Source organism: Camelus dromedarius, chromosome 13, assembly GCF_036321535.1.
Source record: "Camelus dromedarius isolate mCamDro1 chromosome 13, mCamDro1.pat, whole genome shotgun sequence".
In the NCBI taxonomy this organism is placed as follows: Eukaryota; Metazoa; Chordata; class Mammalia; order Artiodactyla; family Camelidae; genus Camelus; species Camelus dromedarius.
The window spans coordinates 39,281,114-39,291,748 of NC_087448.1; positions in this window are offsets into that span (position 1 = coordinate 39,281,114).

Below are 10,635 nucleotides of genomic sequence, written 5' to 3' on the forward strand. Positions count from 1 at the left end.
TAAAAGCCGTCCTTCACCTAGCTTGTTGGGAACACAAAGTTTCCTTTCAGTTGCAAACTACACTCCATACATATATATGGGTAGACCCAAGCTCCAACTCGGTTTTACAGTGAAAACTGCAGGAACTTCTAACCGGCACTAGGAAACACACTGAGAAACCAGAGTAAATGTTTCTCCTGCAACCCATTCCATTTGTGCTAGATGAACGAACGTCTCTCCACATGCTCAGTTCTGAGAGATTAGTGTGTGTGAAAGCCGTCCTTCACCTAGCTTGTTGGGAACACAAAGTTTCTTTTCAGTTGCAAACTACACTCCATACATATATATGTGGAGGCACAAGCTCGAACTCTGTTTTACAGTGAAAACTGCAGGAACTTCAAACCGGCACTAGGAAACACACTGAGAATCCATAGAAAAAGTTTCTCCTGCAACCCATACCCCTTGTGCCAGATGAACGAACGTCTCTCCACATGCTCTTTTCTGAGAGATAAGTGTGTGTGAAAGCCGTCCTTCACTTAGCTTCTTGGGAACACAAAGTTTCTTTTCAGTTGCAAACTACACTCCATACATATATATGGGGAGGCACAAGCTCCAACTCGGTTTTACAGTGCAAACTGCAGGAACTTCAAACCGGCACTAGGAAACACACTGAGAAACCAGAGTAAATGTTTCCCCTGCAACCCGTTAACTTTGTGCTAGATGAACGAACGTCTCTCCACGTGCTCGGTTCTGAGAGATAAGTGTGTGTGAAAGCCGTCCTTCACCTAGCTTGTTGGGAACACAAAGTTTCTTTTCAGGTGCAAACTACACTCCATACAAATATATGGGGAGGCACAAGCTCCAACTCGGTTTTACAGTGAAAACTGCAGGAACTTCAAACCGGCACTAGGAAACACACTGAGAAACCAGAGAAAAAGTTTCTCCTGCAACCCATTCCCTTTATGCTAGATGAACGAAAGTCTCTCCACATGCTCAGTTCTGAGAGATAAGTGTGTGTGAAAGCCGTCCTTCACCTAGCTTGTTGGGAACACAAAGTTTCTTTTCAGTTGCAAACTACACTCCATACATATATATGTGGAGGCACAAGCTCGAACTCGGTTTTACAGTGAAAACTGCAGGAACTTCAAACCGGCACTAGGAAACACACTGAGAAACCAGAGTAAATGTTTCTCCTGCAACCCGTTAACTTGGTGCTAGATGAACGAACGTCTCTCCACATGCTCGGTTCTGAGACATAAGTGTGTGGGAAAGCCGTACTTCACCTAGCTTGTTGGGAACACATAGTTTCTTTTCAGTTGCAAACTACACTCCATACATATATATGTGGAGGCACAAGCTCGAAGTCGGTTTTACAGTGAAAACGGCAGGAAATTCAAACCGGCACTAGGAAACACACTGAGAATCCATAGAAAAAGTTTCTCCTGCAACCCATACCCCTTGTGCTACATGAACGAACGTCTCTCCACATGCTCAGTTCTGAGAGATAAGTGTGTGTGAAAGCCGTCCTTCACCTAGCTTGTTGGGAATACAAAGTTTCTTTTCAGTTGCAAACTACACTCCATAAATATATATGGGAAGGCACAAGCTCCAACTCGGTTTTACAGTGAAAACTGCAGGAACTTCAAACCGGCACTAGGAAACACACTGAGAAACCAGAGTAAATGTTTCTCCTGCAACCCGTTAACTTTGTACTAGATGAACGAACGTCTCTCCACGTGCTCGGTTCTGAGAGATAAGTGTGTGTAAAAGCCGTCTCTCACCTAGCTTGTTGGGAACACAAAGTTTCCTTTCAGTTGAAAACTACACTCCATACATATATATGGGGAGGCCCAAGCTCCAACTCGGTTTTACAGTGAAAACTGCAGGAACTTCAAACCGGCACTAGGAAACACACTGAGAAAACAGAGTAAATGTTTCTCCTGCAACCCATTCCATTTGTGCTAGATGAACGAACGTCTCTCCACATGCTCAGTTCTGAGAGATAAGTGTGTGTGAAAGCCGTCATTCACCTAGCTTGTTGGGAACACAAAGTTTCTTTTCAGTTGCAAACTACACTCCATACATATATATGTGGAGGCACAAGCTCGAACTCTGTTTTACAGTGAAAACTGCAGGAACTTCAAACCGGCACTAGGAAACACACTGAGAATCCATAGAAAAAGTTTCTCCTGCAACCCTTACCCCTTGTGCCAGATGAACGAACGTCTCTCCACATGCTCTTTTCTGAGAGATAAGTGTGTGTGAAAGCCGTCCTTCACCTAGCTTGTTGGGATCACAAAGTTTCTTTTCAGTTGCAAACTACACTCCATACATTTATATGGGGAGGCACAAGCTCCAACTCGGTTTTACAGTGAAAACTGCAGGAACTTCAAAACGGCACTAGGAAACACACTGAGAAACCAGAGTAAATGTTTCCCCTGCAACCCGTTAACTTTGTACTAGATGAACGAACGTCTCTCCACGTGCTCGGTTCTGAGAGATAAGTGTGTGTGAAAGCCGTCCTTCACCTAGCTTGTTGGGAACACAAAGTTTCTTTTCAGTTGCAAACTACACTCCATACATATATATGTGGAGGCACAAGCTCGAACTCGGTTTTACAGTGAAAACTGCAGGAACTTCAAACAGGCACTAGGAAACACACTGAGAAACCAGAGTAAATGTTTCTCCTGCAACCCGTTAACTTGGTGCTAGATGAACGAACGTCTCTCCACATGCTCGGTTTTGAGAAATAAGTGTGTGGGAAAGCCGTCCTTCACCTAGCTTGTTGGGAACACAAAGTTTCTTTTCAGTTGCAAACTACACTCCATACATATATATGTGGAGGCACAAGCTCGAACTCGGTTTTACAGTGAAAACTGCAGGAACTTCAAACCGGCACTAGGAAACACACTGAGAAACCAGAGTAAATGTTTCTCCTGCAACCCATTCCATTTGTGCTAGATGAACGAACGCCTCTCCACATGCTCAGGTCTGAGAGATAAGTGTGTGTGAAAGCCGTCCTTCACCTAGCTTGTTGGGAACACAAAGTTTCTTTTCAGTTGCAAACTACACTCCATACATATATATGTGGAGGCACAAGCTCGAACTCTGTTTTACAGTGAAAACTGCAGGAACTTCAAACCTGCACTAGGAAACACACTGAGAATCCATAGAAAATGTTTCTCCTGCAACCCATACCCCTTGTGCCAGATGAACGAACGTCTCTCCACATGCTCTTTCCTGAGAGAGAAGTGTGTGTGAAAGCCGTCCTTCACCTAGCTTCTTGGGAACACAAAGTTTCCTTTCAGTTGCAAACTACACTCCATACATATATATGGGGAGACCCAAGCTCCAACTCGGTTTTACAGTGAAAACTGCAGGAACTTCAAAACGGCACTAGGAAACACACTGAGAAACCAGAGTAAATGTTTCCCCTGCAAACCGTTAACTTTGTGATTGATGAACGAAAGTCTCTCCACGTGCTCGGTTCTGAGAGATAAGTGTGTGTGAAAGCCGTCCTTCACCTAGCTTGTTGGGAACACAAAGTTTCTTTTCAGGTGCAAACTACACTCCATACAAATATATGGGGAGGCACAAGCTCCAACTCGGTTTTACAGTGAAAACTGCAGGAACTTCAAACCGGCACTAGGAAACACACTGAGAAACCAGAGAAAAAGTTTCTCCTGCAACCCATACCCCTTGTGCTACATGAACGAACGTCTCTCCACATGCTCAGTTCTGAGAGATAAGTGTGTGTGAAAGCCGTCCTTCACCTAGCTTGTTGGGAACACAAAGTTTCTTTTCAGTTGCAAACTACACTCCATACATATATATGGGGAGGCACAAGCTCCAACTCGGTTTTACAGTGAAAACTGCAGGAACTTCAAAACGGCACTAGGAAACACACTGAGAAACCAGAGTAAATGTTTCACCTGCAACCCGTTAACTTGGTGCTAAATGAACGAACGTCTCTCCACATGCTCGGTTTTGAGAAATAAGTGTGTGGAAAAGCCGTCCTTCACCTAGCTTGTTGGGAACACAAAGTTTCTTTTCAGTTGCAAACTACACTCCATACATATATATGTGGAGGCACAAGCTCGAACTCGGTTTTACAGTGAAAACTGCAGGAACTTCAAACCGGCACTAGGAAACACACTGAGAAACCAGAGTAAATGTTTCTCCTGCAACCCATTCCATTTGTGCTAGATGAACGAACGCCTCTCCACATGCTCAGGACTGAGAGATAAGTGTGTGTGAAAGCCGTCCTTCACCTAGCTTGTTGGGAACACAAAGTTTCTTTTCAGTTGCAAACTACACTCCATACATATATATGTGGAGGCACAAGCTCGAACTCTGTTTTACAGTGAAAACTGCAGGAACTTCAAACAGGCACTAGGAAACACACTGAGAATCCATAGAAAATGTTTCTCCTGCAACCCATACCCCTTGTGCCAGATGAACGAACGTCTCTCCACATGCTCTTTTCTGAGAGATAAGTGTGTGTGAAAGCCGTCCTTCACCTAGCTTCTTGGGAACACAAAGTTTCCTTTCAGTTGAAAACTACACTCCATACATATATATGGGGAGACCCAAGCTCCAACTCGGTTTTACAGTGAAAACTGCAGGAACTTCAAAACGGCACTAGGAAACACACTGAGAAACCAGAGTAAATGTTTCCCCTGCAACCCGTTAACTTTGTACTAGATGAACGAACGTCTCTCCACGTGCTCGGTTCTGAGAGATAAGTGTGTGTGAAAGCCGTCCTTCACCTAGCTTGTTGGGAACACAAAGTTTCTTTTCAGTTGCAAACTACACTCCATACATATATATGTGGAGGCACAAGCTCGAACTCGGTTTTACAGTGAAAACTGCAGGAACTTCAAACAGGCACTAGGAAACACACTGAGAAACCAGAGTAAATGTTTCACCTGCAACCCGTTAACTTGGTGCTAGATGAACGAACGTCTCTCCACATGCTCGGTTCTGAGAGATAAGTGTGTGTGAAAGCCGTCCTTCACCTAGCTTGTTGGGAACACAAAGTTTCTTTTCAGTTGCAAACTACACTCCATACATATATATGTGGAGGCACAAGCTCGAACTCGGTTTTACAGTGAAAACTGCAGGAACTTCAAACAGGCACTAGGAAACACACTGAGAAACCAGAGTAAATGTTTCTCCTGCAACCCGTTAACTTGGTGCTAGATGAACGAACGTCTCTCCACATGCTCGGTTTTGAGAAATAAGTGTGTGGGAAAGCCGTCCTTCACCTAGCTTGTTGGGAACACAAAGTTTCTTTTCAGTTGCAAACTACACTCCATACATATATATGTGGAGGCACAAGCTCGAACTCGGTTTTACAGTGAAAACTGCAGGAACTTCAAACCGGCACTAGGAAACACACTGAGAAACCAGAGTAAATGTTTCTCCTGCAACCCATTCCATTTGTGCTAGATGAACGAACGCCTCTCCACATGCTCAGGTCTGAGAGATAAGTGTGTGTGAAAGCCGTCCTTCACCTAGCTTGTTGGGAACACAAAGTTTCTTTTCAGTTGCAAACTACACTCCATACATATATATGTGGAGGCACAAGCTCGAACTCTGTTTTACAGTGAAAACTGCAGGAACTTCAAACCGGCACTAGGAAACACACTGAGAATCCATAGAAAATGTTTCTCCTGCAACCCATACCCCTTGTGCCAGATGAACCAACGTCTCTCCACATGCTCTTTTCTGAGAGATAAGTGTGTGTGAAAGCCGTCCTTCACCTAGCTTCTTGGGAACACAAAGTTTCCTTTCAGTTGCAAACTACACTCCATACATATATATGGGGAGACCCAAGCTCCAACTCGGTTTTACAGTGAAAACTGCAGGAACTTCAAAACGGCACTGGGAAACACACTGAGAAACCAGAGTAATTGTTTCCCCTGCAACCCGTTAACTTTGTGATAGATGAACGAAAGTCTATCCACGTGCTCGGTTCTGAGAGATAAGTGTGTGTGAAAGCCGTCCTTCACCTAGCTTGTTGGGAACACAAAGTTTCTTTTCAGGTGCAAACTACACTCCATACAAATATATGGGGAGGCACAAGCTCCAACTCGGTTTTACAGTGAAAACTGCAGGAACTTCAAACCGGCACTAGGAAACACACTGAGAAACCAGAGAAAAAGTTTCTCCTGCAACCCATACCCCTTGTGCTACATGAACGAACGTCTCTCCACATGCTCAGTTCTGAGAGATAAGTGTGTGTGAAAGCCGTCCTTCACCTAGCTTGTTGGGAACACAAAGTTTCTTTTCAGTTGCAAACTACACTCCATACATATATATGGGGAGGCACAAGCTCCAACTCGGTTTTACAGTGAAAACTGCAGGAACTTCAAAACGGCACTAGGAAACACACTGAGAAACCAGAGTAAATGTTTCTCCTGCAACCCGTTAACTTTGTACTAGATGAACGAACGTCTCTCCACGTGCTAGGTTCTGAGAGATAAGTGTGTGTGAAAGCCGTCCTTCACCTAGCTTGTTGGGAACACAAAGTTTCTTTTCAGTTGCAAACTACACTCCATACATATATATGTGGAGGCACAAGCTCGAACTCGGTTTTACAGTGAAAACTGCAGGAACTTCAAACAGGCACTAGGAAACACACTGAGAAACCAGAGTAAATGTTTCACCTGCAACCCGTTAACTTGGTGCTAGATGAACGAACGTCTCTCCACATGCTCGGTTCTGAGAAATAAGTGTGTGGGAAAGCCGTCCTTCACCTAGCTTGTTGGGAACACAAAGTTTCTTTTCAGTTGCAAACTACACTCCATACATATATATGTGGAGGCACAAGCTCGAACTCGGTTTTACAGTGAAAACTGCAGGAACTTCAAACCGGCACTAGGAAACACACTGAGAAACCAGAGTAAATGTTTCTCCTTCAACCCATTCCATTTGTGCTAGATGAACGAACGCCTCTCCACATGCTCAGTTCTGAGAGATAAGTGTGTGTGAAAGCCGTCCTTCACCTAGCTTGTTGGGAACACAAAGTTTCTTTTCAGTTGCAAACTACACTCCATACATATATATGTGGAGGCACAAGCTCGAACTCTGTTTTACAGTGAAAACTGCAGGAACTTCAAACCGGCACTAGGAAACACACTGAGAATCCATAGAAAAAGTTTCTCCTGCAACCCTTACCCCTTGTGCCAGATGAACGAACGTCTCTCCACATGCTCTTTTCTGAGAGATAAGTGTGTGTGAAAGCCGTCCTTCACCTAGCTTGTTGGGAACACAAAGTTTCTTTTCAGTTGCAAACTACACTCCATACATATATATGTGGAGGCACAAGCTCGAACTCGGTTTTACAGTGAAAACTGCAGGAACTTCAAACCGGCACTAGGAAACACACTGAGAAACCAGAGTAAATGTTTCTCCTGCAACCCATTCCATTTGTGCTAGATGAACGAACGCCTCTCCACATGCTCAGGTCTGAGAGATAAGTGTGTGTGAAAGCCGTACTTCACCTAGCTTGTTGGGAACACAAAGTTTCTTTTCAGTTGCAAACTACACTCCATACATATATATGTGGAGGCACAAGCTCGAACTCGGTTTTACAGTGAAAACTGCAGGAACTTCAAACCGGCACTAGGAAACACACTGAGAATCCATAGAAAAAGTTTCTCCTGCAACCCATACCCCTTGTGCCAGATGAACGAACGTCTCTCCACTTGCTCTTTTCTGAGAGATAAGTGTGTGTGAAAGCCGTCCTTCACCTAGCTTCTTGGGAACACAAAGTTTCCTTTCAGTTGCAAACTACACTCCATACATATATATGGGGAGACCCAAGCTCCAACTCGGTTTTACAGTGAAAACTGCAGGAATTTCAAAACGGCACTAGGAAACACACTGAGAAACCAGAGTAAATGTTTCCCCTGCAACCCGTTAACTTTGTGCTAGATGAACGAAAGTCTCTCCACGTGCTCGGTTCTGAGAGATAAGTGTGTGTGAAAGCCGTCCTTCACCTAGCTTGTTGGGAACACAAAGTTTCTTTTCAGGTGCAAACTACACTCCATACAAATATATGGGGAGGCACAAGCTCCAACTCGGTTTAACAGTGAAAACTGCAGGAACTTCAAACCGGCACTAGGAAACACACTGAGAAACCAGAGAAAAAGTTTCTCCTGCAACCCATTCCCTTTATGCTAGATGAACGAAAGTCTCTCCACATGCTCAGTTCTGAGAGATAAGTGTGTGTGAAAACCGTCCTTCACCTAGCTTGTTGGGAACACAAAGTTTCTTTTCAGTTGCAAACTACACTCCATACATATATATGTGGAGGCACAAGCTCGAACTCGGTTTTACAGTGAAAACTGCAGGAACTTCAAACCGGCACTAGGAAACACACTGAGAATCCATAGAAAAAGTTTCTCCTGCAACCCTTACCCCTTGTGCCAGATGAACGAACGTCTCTCCACATGCTCTTTTCTGAGAGATAAGTGTGTGTGAAAGCCGTCCTTCACCTAGCTTGTTGGGAACACAAAGTTTCTTTTCAGTTGCAAACTACACTCCATACATATATATGGGGAGGCACAAGCTCCAACTCGGTTTTACAGTGAAAACTGCAGGAACATCAAAACGGCACTAGGAAACACACTGAGAAACCAGAGTAAATGTTTCTCCTGCAACCCGTTAACTTTGTACTAGATGAACGAACGTCTCTCCACGTGCTCGGTTCTGAGAGATAAGTGTGTGTGAAAGCCGTCCTTCACCTAGCTTGTTGGGAACACAAAGTTTCTTTTCAGTTGCAAACTACACTCCATACATATATATGTGGAGGCACAAGCTCGAACTCGGTTTTACAGTGAAAACTGCAGGAACTTCAAACAGGCACTAGGAAACACACTGAGAAACCAGAGTAAATGTTTCTCCTGCAACCCGTTAACTTGGTGCTAGATGAACGAACGTCTCTCCACATGCTCGGTTCTGAGAAATAAGTGTGTGGGAAAGCCGTCCTTCACCTAGCTTGTTGGGAACACAAAGTTTCTTTTCAGTTGCAAACTACACTCCATACATATATATGTGGAGGCACAAGCTCGAACTCGGTTTTACAGTGAAAACTGCAGGAACTTCAAACCGGCACTAGGAAACACACTGAGAAACCAGAGTAAATGTTTCTCCTGCAACCCATTCCATTTGTGCTAGATGAACGAACGCCTCTCCACATGCTCAGGTCTGAGAGATAAGTGTGTGTGAAAGCCGTCCTTCACCTAGCTTGTTGGGAACACAAAGTTTCTTTTCAGTTGCAAACTACACTCCATACATATATATGTGGAGGCACAAGCTCGAACTCTGTTTTACAGTGAAAACTGCAGGAACTTCAAACCGGCACTAGGAAACACACTGAGAATCCATAGAAAAAGTTTCTCCTGCAAACCATACCCCTTGTGCCAGATGAACGAACGTCTCTCCACATGCTCTTTTCTGAGAGATAAGTGTGTGTGAAAGCCGTCCTTCACATAGCTTCTTGGGAACACAAACTTTCCTTTCAGTTGCAAACTACACTCCATACATATATATGGGGAGACCCAAGCTCCAACTCGGTTTTACAGTGAAAACTGCAGGAACTTCAAAACGGCACTAGGAAACACACTGAGAAACCAGAGTAAATGTTTCCCCTTCAACCCGTTAACTTTGTGCTAGATGAACGAAAGTCTCTCCACGTGCTCGGTTCTGAGAGATAAGTGTGTGTGAAAGCCGTCCTTCACCTAGCTTGTTGGGAACACAAAGTTTCTTTTCAGGTGCAAACTACACTCCATACAAATATATGGGGAGGCACAAGCTCCAACTCGGTTTTACAGTGAAAACTGCAGGAACTTCAAACCGGCACTAGGAAACACACTGAGAAACCAGAGAAAAAGTTTCTCCTGCAACCCATTCCCTTTATGCTAGATGAACGAACGTCTCTCCACATGCTCAGTTCTGAGAGATAAGTGTGTGTGAAAGCCGTCCTTCACCTAGCTTGTTGGGAACACAAAGTTTCTTTTCAGTTGCAAACTACACTCCATACATATATATGGGGAGGCACAAGCTCCAACTCGGTTTTACAGTGAAAACTGCAGGAACTTCAAAACGGCACTAGGAAACACACTGAGAAACCTGAGTAAATGTTTCTCCTGCAACCCGTTAACTTTGTACTAGATGAACGAACGTCTCTCCACGTGCTCGGTTCTGAGAGATAAGTGTGTGTGAAAGCCGTCCTTCACCTAGCTTGTTGGGAACACAAAGATTCTTTTCAGTTGCAAACTACACTCCATACATATATATGGGGAGGCACAAGCTCCAACTCGGTTTTACAGTGAAAACTGCAGGAACTTCAAACCGGCACTAGGAAACACACTGAGAAACCAGAGAAAAAATTTCCCCTGCAACCCATTCCCTTTGTGCTACATGAACGAACGTCTCTCCACATGCTCAGTTCTGAGAGATAAGTGTGTGTGAAAGCCGTCCTTCACCTAGCTTGTTGGGAACACAAAGTTTCTTTTCAGTTGCAAACTACACTCCATATATATATATATGGGGAGGCACAATCTCCAACTCGGTTTTGCAGTGAAAACTGCAGGAACTTCAAACAGGCACTAGGAAACACACTGAGAAACCAGAGTAAATATTTCT